The sequence below is a fragment of the Peromyscus eremicus genome, chromosome 18 (genome assembly GCF_949786415.1).
Source record: "Peromyscus eremicus chromosome 18, PerEre_H2_v1, whole genome shotgun sequence".
In the NCBI taxonomy this organism is placed as follows: Eukaryota; Metazoa; Chordata; class Mammalia; order Rodentia; family Cricetidae; genus Peromyscus; species Peromyscus eremicus.
In genome coordinates, this window is record NC_081434.1 from 17409818 (window position 1) to 17422083 (window position 12266).

Below are 12266 nucleotides of genomic sequence, written 5' to 3' on the forward strand. Positions count from 1 at the left end.
GAGCAGACCTGTCTGAAGGGTCCGGAGTGCTGGGGAAAAATGTTAACAGGTACAGCTGAAGTTTCATTATTATTTCCTCAGCTGTTACTGTCTCTAGTTCCACATCGAAGTAAAACACTGCTCACGGAATGTTCAGGTAATAGGAGATCTAACTGCAATCCACCGTCTGCCTAAATCCAATCATTTAGAAGCACCAGTTTTTTTACTCTGGGCCATGGCGTGGAAAATAATTCTAGACCACATTAGAATGTGTTTCAGCTTTACTGAGTAGCTTAGTTGGCTGTCTATTGCTGTGATAAAACACGATCAAAAGCAACTCAGGGAAGAAAGAGTTCATTTGGCTTCATCCTGATCAGAGCGCATCATGAAAGGGAGTCAGGGCAGGAACTCAAGGCAGGAACCTGGAGGCAGGAGCTGATACAGAGGTCATGGAGGACTTATGACCTACTTACTGGCTTGCTCAGTTTGCTTTCTTATACACCACTGGACTCCAGTGGGCTGGACCCTCCCACATCAATCAGTAGAAAATGCTCTACAGACTTGCCCACAGGCTATGTGATGGAAACATTTTTTTCTCAGCTGAGGGTCCTTTTCTCAGACAACTCTAGCTTGTGCCTAAAACAAACAAACAAACAAAAAACTAAATAGGACACTGAGTAATTAGACACTCGGTTCTTTGCCGAATTCTAGCACTAAGAACGTCAGTTTTCATTGCATGTGTGCATTGCAAGTTTATGGGTCATCAGAACCCTATCCAAACCAAACCCCAGAGAGTAACTTGTTGTGGTCCTTAAGGGAAGGAGAGGAAATCATAGAGGACAAGGACCGGGTTTACAAATGGTTAGAGTTTCTGCAGTCTGTGACTCTGGGGATAAAATGGGTGCTGTTGGACACCCCCAGGAGATGCGCACTTCTTAGACATTCTGCATGAATGAAGAGAGGTTTCTGGCAAGGGAAAGCACCTTTGGGGGCATATTAAGCTTGCCAGATAAATTAACAAACTTTATTGTGTATATTGTAGGTGTACAACATAACATATATATGTGTAAGTGTGACAATTCCTCTTCACCATCAACTGACTGGATTTGGAATCACCATGGTATGTCTATGAGGGTGCTTCCAGAAAGGAAGATCAGTCTTGAGTGTGGGTGGCACCATCCCACGGATTGCTGTCCAGGCTAAACAAAAGTGAGTGTGACACCAGCACTGGCCCCCACTGCTCCCTGACCGTGGATGCAGTGGGATCCACTGCTCCCAGCTCCTGCTGTCACTCTCCCTGCCATGGGGGCCAATCATCTCAAACCCTGAGCCCAAATAAAGCCTACCACCCATCCTTAAGCTGCTTTCCATCTGGCATTTTGTCACAGCAATGGGAAAAGTCACTAATATGTTAATAATTGGTAGTAAAAGTGAGGAAATGGTTATCGTAGTGAAGCAAATGCATCTGTCTGTAATCTCACATCCACTGCGTCCTACAGTGTTCTAAGATGAACACATTTTAGCCGGGCCATGGTGGCACACAACTTTAACCCCAGCACTCAGGAGGCAGAGGCAGGCAGATCTCTGTGAGTTCGAGGCCAGCCTGGTGTACAGAGTGAGTTCTGTACAGAGGACAGCCAGGGCTACACAAAAGAAACCCTGTCTTGAAAAAAAAAACAAAAAGATGAACACATCTTTGATTTATATTTTTGGTTAAATTTAGTGCATGAAGTCAAACTTATCAAGCATTAATAGTAAGAACCAAAGGAAAAATTCCAATATTCAGAGTTCTATACTGATAGAAATTCCCACCACACCCCCACGGTCGAGCACGGTCGTGCATGCCGGGCGGGACACTTAGTCATCTCCGCCTAGTCATATGTCCTGCGTGACCCATGCCCCATGGTTACGCGGCCATGTATTCTCTGGGACTGTGTGCGCAGGTGCGTCCTGACCTTTATAAGGCAGCGCCATGTACCCCCGGGGTCTCCTTTCTCGCACATGTCCTTCCACAGGCCTGATCACATCTGTCCCTTTCTCTGTGTCTTGATAAAACTCTTGTTAGTGGATTCGGTCGTGTGTCGTGACTTTTCCTTTGGGGCAAGAGCGTCGGAAAAAAAAAAAAAAAGGAACCAACATATACTCCCTGGTTTTGTTTTATAGTCCTCTTTGCTTTGTTTACATATGAACCAACAACCAGTTTTATTACTGTGTTGTTGTTTTTTTTTTTAATAAGATGTCATCCTTTTGCAGAAAAATTGACGTATAGAATAAAACCATGAGAAGTCTGGCAAAATAGACTGGAAACAGCAACTGCCCCATCCTGTCAAATGTCCCAGCAGCCTTATAATTACTGTCACCTTCCTTTAGGGAGCCCTCCCTAGGAGCTCCGTGCAAGCCTAAGCATTTTGTGGCTTTGTTTGAAGTAATCTCCAAGACAGCTGCTGCTGGAGAGGTGCGATTACCTTGTCTCTGACTGGAGGTTTAGGATCCAGGCAGCAACTGTCTAAGGGATGGCAGCTTTTCCAACTCAAATCAAATCGCAGTGAATATTTCTTAAGGGATTTGTGTCTACTAAAAAAAAAAAAAAATACACAAAAAAAGCTCTACTGAATTTGATGTTTACTTCCTTTTCCGGTGACTCTTGTTAGGAGAGAAATGTTGAATTCTTTTTAAGGTCTAATGGATACATTAAAATCCATACGTGTTCAGTGCATACAACTGGATAATTATGCAGTGAGTGCCTGGTCTTCTAGAGCACACTCCGCCGCTAGACAATAATTGTTAGAAATCAGTTGTTTAGAATGCGCCTGCCTAATCAGATGCTAGAGACCAACTCAAGCCTTTAGAGGCAGTTTACATCCTAGGAAAAGATTGTTTGGTTTTTTTCCTCTGACAAAAGGGCAATGTCATGGGTGCTTTGGAAAGCATGAGTGGAGGAAGTCTTCGGGAAAGTTCCTTCCTCTCTGTCTCCTTCCCAGGCCTTCGGCAGCCCTTGCCCTTCCTCTGTAGGTGGAGGGTGAGGGAGCGAGTCCTCCCACCTACCTTGCTACTCACGAACTTCCAATTTTATGCTTCCTGCGTCCCTCTTTTTAATTCACAAACACACGTCATCTCCCATCCAAGTCCATGTGTTAATTCCTAGCTGATAAACTCAAAATAAAAATAGGGATTTTTACATGTCAAGTTAAACACAAATGAATAAGACTGTCCCCTGATTATGCCACCAACATAACCATCAGTCGGTGGTGGACACCGAGAACCAGCTAATTTCACAAACGCTGCCCCGCAGACCTATTCTACAGTCATTGGGCTGCGCTGACTATTCTGTGTGAAAGCCACATTGAAATCAAAGTGTTTTCCCAGGCTCTTGGAGTGCCCGGGTCAAGAACGCTGACAATCTGCTGTCACAGAGAGAGCCTGTCAGCATTGCCCCTGTCACACGGCCCAGTCGTCACTCCAATGAGAACAAGCAGGCAACCTGCTGCCTTGTGACAGGCGCTGTGACTCGGGGAGAGAGCCAAGTACTATGAATGAAACCTCGGGGAAGGTCATTGTTTGCCAGGGGAAATATGGCATCGCCTGCTGCACATACATAATTTTGAATTAAAAAGTGGGTAACTACAAAGCCAAGGGCAATACACCCACTGGGGACCCATCTCCTTTTTATAATCTCTGAGTTCCGCTCCAGCTTGAACCCTTCAGTCAAAGGACAGAGGGAGTGTGTCCTTTGAGGTTATTAATGCTTTAGGTAGGGGAATTGTTTGTGTTTTTAAAATTATTTCCCTCCCTCCCTCCCTCTCTCTTCCCTCCCTTCTTCCCTTCCTCCCTCCCTCCCTCCTTCCCTCCCTCCATTCCTTCCTCCCTTCCTTTCTTTTAATTTCAGTTAAAGACAGGGTCTCACTATGTAGCCCCAGCTGGCCTCGAACTCACAGATATTCTCCTGCTTCTGGCTCCTGAGTGCGCACGCTGTAACACCCAGCTGAGGAAAGTGTGGTTGATGATTTAATTTGGTGCTCTGCCCATGGCATTCGTCTAGTTCTTCAGAAGAGCTTCTAGCTACCACAAGTGCTATCATGAGGATCTCACAGATGCCCTTAGAGTTATTAGGCTCGACAAACCTTTTTGGCCAGAGGCTGTAGCTCAGTGGTAGAGTGTTTTCCTAGCATATGGGGGACTCTGAGTTAAATCTCCGCCACCAAAACAAAACACAAAAATAAACAAAACCTAAAAGTCTTTTTCAGGCACCATTTTTCCTGACACCCAGAGACACAAGGAAATCTGGTGAGCTCCCTCCTCAAGTAACAGAATAAACCCTCAGAGCGCGTCAACATTTTTTTAAAACTCCACAAATAATTCCAAGACCTCAGGGTGACTAACAACACCAAAACAGCCCATGAATATTTTATAAGTCATAAGATAAAATAAATTCCAAACGGCTTTTTAAACCCAATTTCTAAATAAATTGTTCCCAAGGAAAAAATTAAAAGAATATAGTTTAAAAATCACATTTAAAGTATGTCTGTTTGCCCAGCAGTGGTGGCACACACCTTTAATCCCACCACTTGGGAGGCAAAGGCAGGCAGATCTCTGAGTTCAGGGGCCATCCTGGTCTACAGAGCGAGTACCAGGACAGCCACAGCTACACCGAGAAACCCTGACTCCAAAAAACCAAAAATAACTAACTAAACAAATAAAATATGCCTACTTAAAAAAAATATGCTTTTAGTTTCTTTTGTGAACTGGCCCCATGTTTGAGGTTTTTGTTCACGCTGGCAGATTACATTTGAAAGGACTACATCACTGCAAAAAAAAAAAAAAAAAAAAAAAAACAACCTGTAAAATTAAATAGATATTTTTCAATATTTGTAAAGGCCTTAAAGACTTCATGAAATTAAAATAAAAATCTACACTCTGGAGGAAAAAATAATTGATGAATCTTTATCCACACCCTGAAAAGACCATAAATGAGTCTAAAAACTGCAAGTGGTTATGTGTAAGAATAATCACCTTCAGGGCCAGCAACATGCTCAGAGAGTAGAGGTTCTTACCTTGCAAGTGACATGAGCTCCATCCCTGAAATGCCCATAAAGGTGAGGGAAGAGAATTGATACCAGGAAGTTGTATACACACACACACACACATACACACACACACACACACACACACACACACACACACACACACACACACACACGCATGCACGCACATGCATGCACATGAACTTTTTAAAATTCACCTTTAATTTACATACATTGTTCCTCCAGCCCTACAGGGTAGTGCAGTGGAAAGACCATCTGTTAAGAGACAAGCTTCAATCAAGCTCTGGTCCTGTCTGACTTGAACTGCTGCCCTGGGTGGATAACTGGTACCTCAATGCTTCCTTTCCTCCTCTGTAAAGGGACAGAGGCTGGATGATGCTTTGTCTTAAGTCCTACAATGTATTATGGTTCTGGCTTCAAATTCCCTTTCTGTTCAGATCAAGGAAAGGTCTGACTGCGTAACTTTTTTTTTTTATTAAAAACAAAACAAAATAAAAAAAAAAACCAAAGTCCACCCGGAGAGACCATCATGAACCTCAGGCCACCCAGCAGCTCCCTGGCAATAGCGTCAGGAATTTCATATAGACCTCTGGCGACAGTGGCCATCACTCCATCCTAAGCCTGTAAGCTGTAGGAAGTGCCGCATTCATTCTCATGGCTATAACGCAACTTGTATAGTCACAGACACCTTACTCTTCTCCTTTGCTGTCAGGATCTAAGAGTGAGTCACTGGACTATCCTCCCACCGAGAAGAGCCGTTCCCTCCAGCGAGTCTTGAAATTTCACCACAGGAAATTACACGGGACCGGTACCTCAGCTACAAAACAGGTCCCTGTTGTGTAATGAATGTTTAGAGTGAGCAGGACCAACCCTCAAAGCAGGGTGCTCAAGCCTCTGAAGAAGCCAGCTCCCTTCTGGGTGATGTCCCACGTCTTAAGATGTAAATTGCACACCATAAAGTAGGCCTGCCTGTCTTTCTGGGCCATGAAAATGACTAGGGGGGACAGTGGGGGAAAAAAATTAAGTAACATTACACTCAGCACACACACACACACACACACACACACACACACACACACAGAGCACAGCACAGCACAGTGTATGGATTTAGGGTCACTTGGAAGAATATTTACTACCTATAGTCAAGATTTATAGAGCACAGAAAGGGAGCCAAAATCAGAGACATAGAGACAGGCAGAGACTTCCGCCTAAGAGAATCATGAAGCCGGTCTGCCCTTCTGAGGCAATGAGTCAGTCCTGACCGGAGCCACACTCCTGGCTAACTGGCTAGAAGCTGCAAAGCTCAGACTACTTCCGAAACAGTGAATGATCGGCTTCAGCCGAACTGACCTCAATGAACCACCAGCTTCAGGAGAGAAAGCTACCTAGCAGAGGACAGCTACGTCATAACTTCGGGTCTCACTTCCTGTTTCTTTCCATGCACTAGCTGAATAACCGTCCAGCGGCTTTGGAGGCAGGCGCAGGATGTGTGGTCTTAAGGACCGAGGAACGGGTTGGCTCACTCTATTTGTAAACGCCTTTGGCAGGGCTTGAGGGTGTGCAACATGATCGCACTGACTATTTTTTTCAAGTTTCCATTTCCGGAGTCTAACCAAACACCAAATGCTTCAGGTGAGTGGCCCGGCAGGGAGCAAGCCTTTCTCACCCTTTCTGTCTCAGAGGCAGTGACTCTGACCCTATCTGGGGACAGCATAGTGGAAGTTTTGTCCTCAGGTCCCGGCTCGCTTTGTGAGTAAGGCTTGAGTTCTAGGACATTCATGCAGCGACGACACTCACGTCCCAACAGCCTTCCTCTGTTGTTGGTGAAACAAGCAAAACTACCCTGCTGATGAGACACGGACAGACAGCGTCTTAGCCCCTCATCACGGGCGTGACCCACTTAACAGGAGCAAGGGCTTATTTGGCTTGTGTGTCAAGGGTTTCAATCCACAGCAGCCTGGCCTCGCTGCTTTTGGATCTGGAATGAAGTGATGTAAGTGGAGGAATGTAGCTAGAGTTTTCCTGCCTGGCCCACAGTCAGCACAAATCTCTCTCACCTGCCAGTCCCACAGCCACTCAGACCCGACCAAGTAAACACAGAGACTTATATTGCTTACAAACTGTATGGCCGTGGCAGGCTTCTTGCTAACTGTTCTTACAGCTTACATTAATCCATTTCTATTAATCTATACCTTGCCACACGGCTCGTGGCTTACCGGCATCTTCACATGATGTTTGTCATCGTGGCAGCTGGCAGTGACTCCCTCACCCTGCTTCCTGTTCTCTCAAGTCTCCTCTCTGTTAGTCCTGCCTATACTTCCTGCCTGGCCACTGGCCAATCAGTGATTTATTTATTGACCAATCAGCAACACATTTGACATACAGACCATCCCACAGCAGAGGAAGCCTGCTCACATAGCATCTGGGAAGAAAGAGCCAGAGAGAAGGGGGGTCGTTGGCAGAAAAGTGTTCTGCCGTGGAGGGCACGCCTGTGCGTTACAGTTATCAGCATATTTGGTGTCTGTCTACCAGCTGTGAAAACCAAAAATGCCTCCAAACATGGCTAAATGTTTCCTGCAGAACAAAACCATTCCGAGTGAAGACTACCCTTTCAAGTTCAAGCTTCATTTTGTCTTTTTTTTTTTTTTTTTTTTTTGAGCTGAGGACCGAGCCCATGGCCTTGCGCTTGCTAGGCAAGCGCTCTACCACTGAGCTAAATCCCCAACCCCCAAGTTCAAGCTTCGTGCAATAGTACAGACTCCTTTCCCAGCACCCACGGCCTTCGTAGAGCAAGCTAGTGGTGGGCGTGACAGACATAGTCGTACATGGGATCCCTTGAGACACAGGTTTGAGACTATGATTTGTCTAAAGAGATGAGAGGGAGGGCACAGAAGTTTTGAGAAGGACCAGGGAAGCAGGATTGGGCAGAGTTGAATTACAACTCCACGTCACTGCAGAGAGGCCTCAGTCGGTTCCACAGGGGGAATCTAGGGCTAGACGGCGCTTTAGAGTTGGGTTGGCTGGAGACACCATGGGCTTTACCCTATTTCCTTCCCCGTACACTGCTATCTAGATCTGGGCGACACCCAAGGAAGGTGTATGTTCTCAAGCAAGGTGACATTCCATGAGGGCAATTCCAAGGGAACACAACAGCCACAAACACTGCGGTGTCGGCCCTCTGTCTAACTGGCAATCAGGGTGGAGTCTGGCAGCCATAGAAATGGGTGTTATTGATTATACAATCATAGACTAACATACATAAGTACATAGATGAAGAATGGAAAATAATATCAAAATAGTCGTTAGATTGATAGTGCTGGGGAAGGCAAGATGGCTCAGGGCTTATCATGGCCTGCTGATGAGTCTGAAGACTTGAGTTGGATCCCAGGAACCTACATGGTGGAGAAAGAGAACTTTGAAGGTCAAATAGTCCTTTGACCTTCAAAGCAGGCTGTGTCCACTTCCTTTGCATAATAAGTAAATAATTGTAATTAAAAAATTTTTAAAACCTAGCACTCTAAGTAATTTATTTTCCTCTTGTTTTCAAAGTCAGACATGATGATTTACACCTCCAGCATGTTGGAGGAAAAGGCAGAAGGATTGCTAGGTCAAGGCCAGTCTGGGCTACAGAGTGAGCTCCTGTCTCAACAATGAAATGTTCCTTAGGTTTTCATCATCTCATTCCCGCCAGTAAGTGAAAAGTGCTACAGCCCCAAGAAATGGAATCCGTGGCTTCATAATACTGTATTACCTAGTCTTATCATGGCTGTAACAGTGTCAAACCTATGTTATCTGGCCTGAAATACAGAAAACTCCCTTTTGTAGAAATGCTAGGCCATCTAAGCACTTTGTACACAAACAATCTCTGTAACTCTAAGGTAAGCACTTTATTAAGTCCATTTCACAAAAGATTTAATTAACTGAGTCCAGATCAATATAGTAGGTAAATGGTGGGACTGAGGCTTGAATCCATGACCTTCAAGTAGCCTTGAACTTCCTTCACTATATCATTAATGTACCTTCTGATTCAAGCTCTTAGGAAAAACATGGTAGAAAAAGCTGCCCATGTTAACACCGTGCTATAGGATTTTAAAAATGCTTCAAAGATCTACTTTAAAGTGTTTTGGTATTTAAAAGCATTTAGATGCCAATGGAGATTGGAGGCCTACGGCTCTCAACTCTAAACCAGAAGCTTTGAAGGTGCCTATTTGAAGGATGACTCCCTAGTCAAAGCTTTACTCTTCCTAGAAACTTAAGGATCAAGACAAAAATTGCTTTAGAGATAATTCCCTCGGCACTATTTCTCAACTTTTGGGGGAAAGATAAGTCAGCTCAAATCCATTAGCATTTTCCTTCATCCCTCCTCCTCTTTAGAAGGAGAAATATAGTTTATTGAGAAAGAACTCACCCCCAGGAACTGGAGTGGGCTAGCGAGCCCAGGGTGAAGTCCCCAAACCTAATTAGCATTGGGGAAGCTAATTATTTCACCAAAAGATGAGCGAATTTCTAGATTCAAAGTTCTTAATCTTTTTTTTTTTTTTTTAAATGTCTAATCTTAACCTCAAAAATATCCCTTTCATCTGAGAATGGTCCTAGCCTTTTTAAGCCAAGCTCTTCAGAACTTCTGTCACACAGGAGTTCAGCGTGCATGCCAGGCATTAAGGCCTCCAAGATGCACGAGCAAGTCGTCTCAAAATACTTTATTTGAAAGGGAGTGCATTTGCAAAGCGTGAAAAATAACTCCTCTCTACACATTCACACAAAGTCTAACCATGCTCTTGGGTTCACAACGCAGTAGCCTGTAAAGCCCTTGGTACAACAGGGTGGTGCTTGCTCTAGGGAAGCTGGTCCTTCCATATTCTGAAAACTGGAGATACAAGGCTGACCACAGAAAGGTAACCATCAGTAGAGTAATCTTGAAAAAAAAAAAAAAAAGGGTAGTGGTGGCGGCGGCGGCGGCGGTGGCGCATGCCTTTAATCCCAGCACTCGGGAAGCAGAGCCAGGTGGATCTCTGTGAGTTCGAGGCCAGCCTGATCTACAGAGCGAGATCCAGGACAGGAACCAAAGCTACACAGAGAAACCTTGCCTCAACTTGCTTGCCACTGCCAAGCCAGCTGCTAACCGGTCAGCTTCTGAACATAAAGGAGGATGTGTCTAAAGATGAACTCTTTCCTCCACTGAAGAATTCCTTTTAGAATGATCAATCCCAGGGCTTTATATATGCCAGTCCAATATTCTGTCACTATACTTACACTCCCAGGCCTAAGAATGCCCTCTTTTCTCTTTGGTGAATAGCCTGCTGACGGAGTCACAGATATCTTTGGCACCCAAGCTAATACATTGGTTGCTTATTCAAACTGCAGACGGGGAAAAAAAAAAAAGTCACTTTTCAAAACTAGGTCAAGAATTTAAAAACTGGAGCCGTGGATGCGGCTCAGTTGGGAAAGTGCTTGCCTAGCATGTACTAAGGCTCTGTGTGAGCTCTCCGACATTGAATCGACTAAATGGGATGGTGCACACCTGTCATCCCAGCACCCCGGAAGTGAAAACTAAAGGTCCAGAAGTTCAAGGTCATCATCAGGTACATAGCAAGTGTGGGACCAGCCTGGGCTATGTGAGTCTCCTTCTTAATATCTAGAGCAGTGGTTCTCAACCTTCCCGCTGCTGTGACCCTTTAACACAGTTCCTCATGCTGTGGAGACCCCCAACCACCTAATTATTTACTTTGCTACTTCATAACTGTAATTTTGCTACTTTTATGAATTGTAATGTAAGTATCTGTGTTTTCCAGTGGTCTTAGGCAACTCTTGTAAAAAGGTCGTTGGGTTAAGAACCATTGATCTGCCAGGCTGTGGTGGTGCAGGCCTTTAATCCCAGCACGCGGTTGGCAGAGCCAGGAGGATCTCTGTGAGTTCAAGACCAGCCTGATCTACAAAGTGAGATCCAGGACAGGCACAAAAACTACACAGAGAAACCCTCTCAAAAAACAAAAAACAAAAAAAACCCTACTGATCTAGATCTATAAAATTATCTCCACTTAAAATTGATTCTGCTGAATATATGTATTCATTGAGTGAAACCCAAGTAGTTTGACAGTTACTCAAAAAGAAATAAACAAAGGTTCACAGACTGATCACACACCGCTCTTCATCCCACACAGCACAGTCACCTGTGGAACCATTCTACGTCCATTCAAATCTCAGACACTTCCAACCCTGCCCTAAATATGATATGTTAATACCTTCACCCAAATACATCACGTCCCCTTCCCTGGGGACAGAAACAAATGACACATTTGAACTCACAGGCTGACTATACTTACTTTGCATCAGATTTAAAATTAAAATTTAAGAGAATTAGAGATAGAGAGAGTGAGACAGAGAGAAGAGCTAACCCAGACAGGCCTTTCAGCTTCAGCCAGACTTGCTGGCATTGTTTACGTTCAGAGGAAACTCCTTTAATATGACGAGCCCTGCTTTCTTTTTAACCTTCACTGCAGAAAACAACATATATGAGCTGAAATGAGAAAGTTAGTTTGATTCATCCAGGGTTAGGGAATCCTTGCTTGTTTGATAAAGCCGGGTCTCCTGAAAGGACCACACACACATTTATTTATTCTCTGACCTCAGGACACAGCAGCTCCAAACGGATTTCTACTGAAAAAGGAAAACCAAGGAAGGTCACGGCACCCAACCTGTCCCCTGATGTCTCAGGAAACATGGACAACGAATAAAGGAAACACTCAGCGAAGCGAGAGAGACCACCTCCTGGGTGCTGAGGCTTTTTTCATGCATCCTTCCTTCTTTCATTTGAGTTGTTGAGCCGACTGTGTGGGAGGTTGACTGCCAACACAAATCCAAGGACAGAAGTTCAGTTTCCAGATGGGACATCCCTTTTCATTTTTCAATTTTTTTATATTTCATGTTTGTTTCTAGGGTGGATTTTTTTTTTTTTTTTGATTGGACCTGTCTGCCCCTTTGTCTTTCTTGGGGTAAAAATATTTTCAACCTTTTCCATGATGAAACCCCTTCCCTTGCCAGGCAGGTTTCCCAGGGTCTTAGGTGGTCTATATCATTTTCTTACGGGTAGACCGCCATCAAGTACATTTGTACTTTGTTTTGTTGAGCGTGACTGGTACCCCCCTCCCTGGAAAAAAAAAAAAAGTACTAATTTCAGAGTATTAAAACAACTTTAAAGAAGCCAGGTGTGGTGGCACACGCCTTTAGTCCCAGCACTCAGGAGGC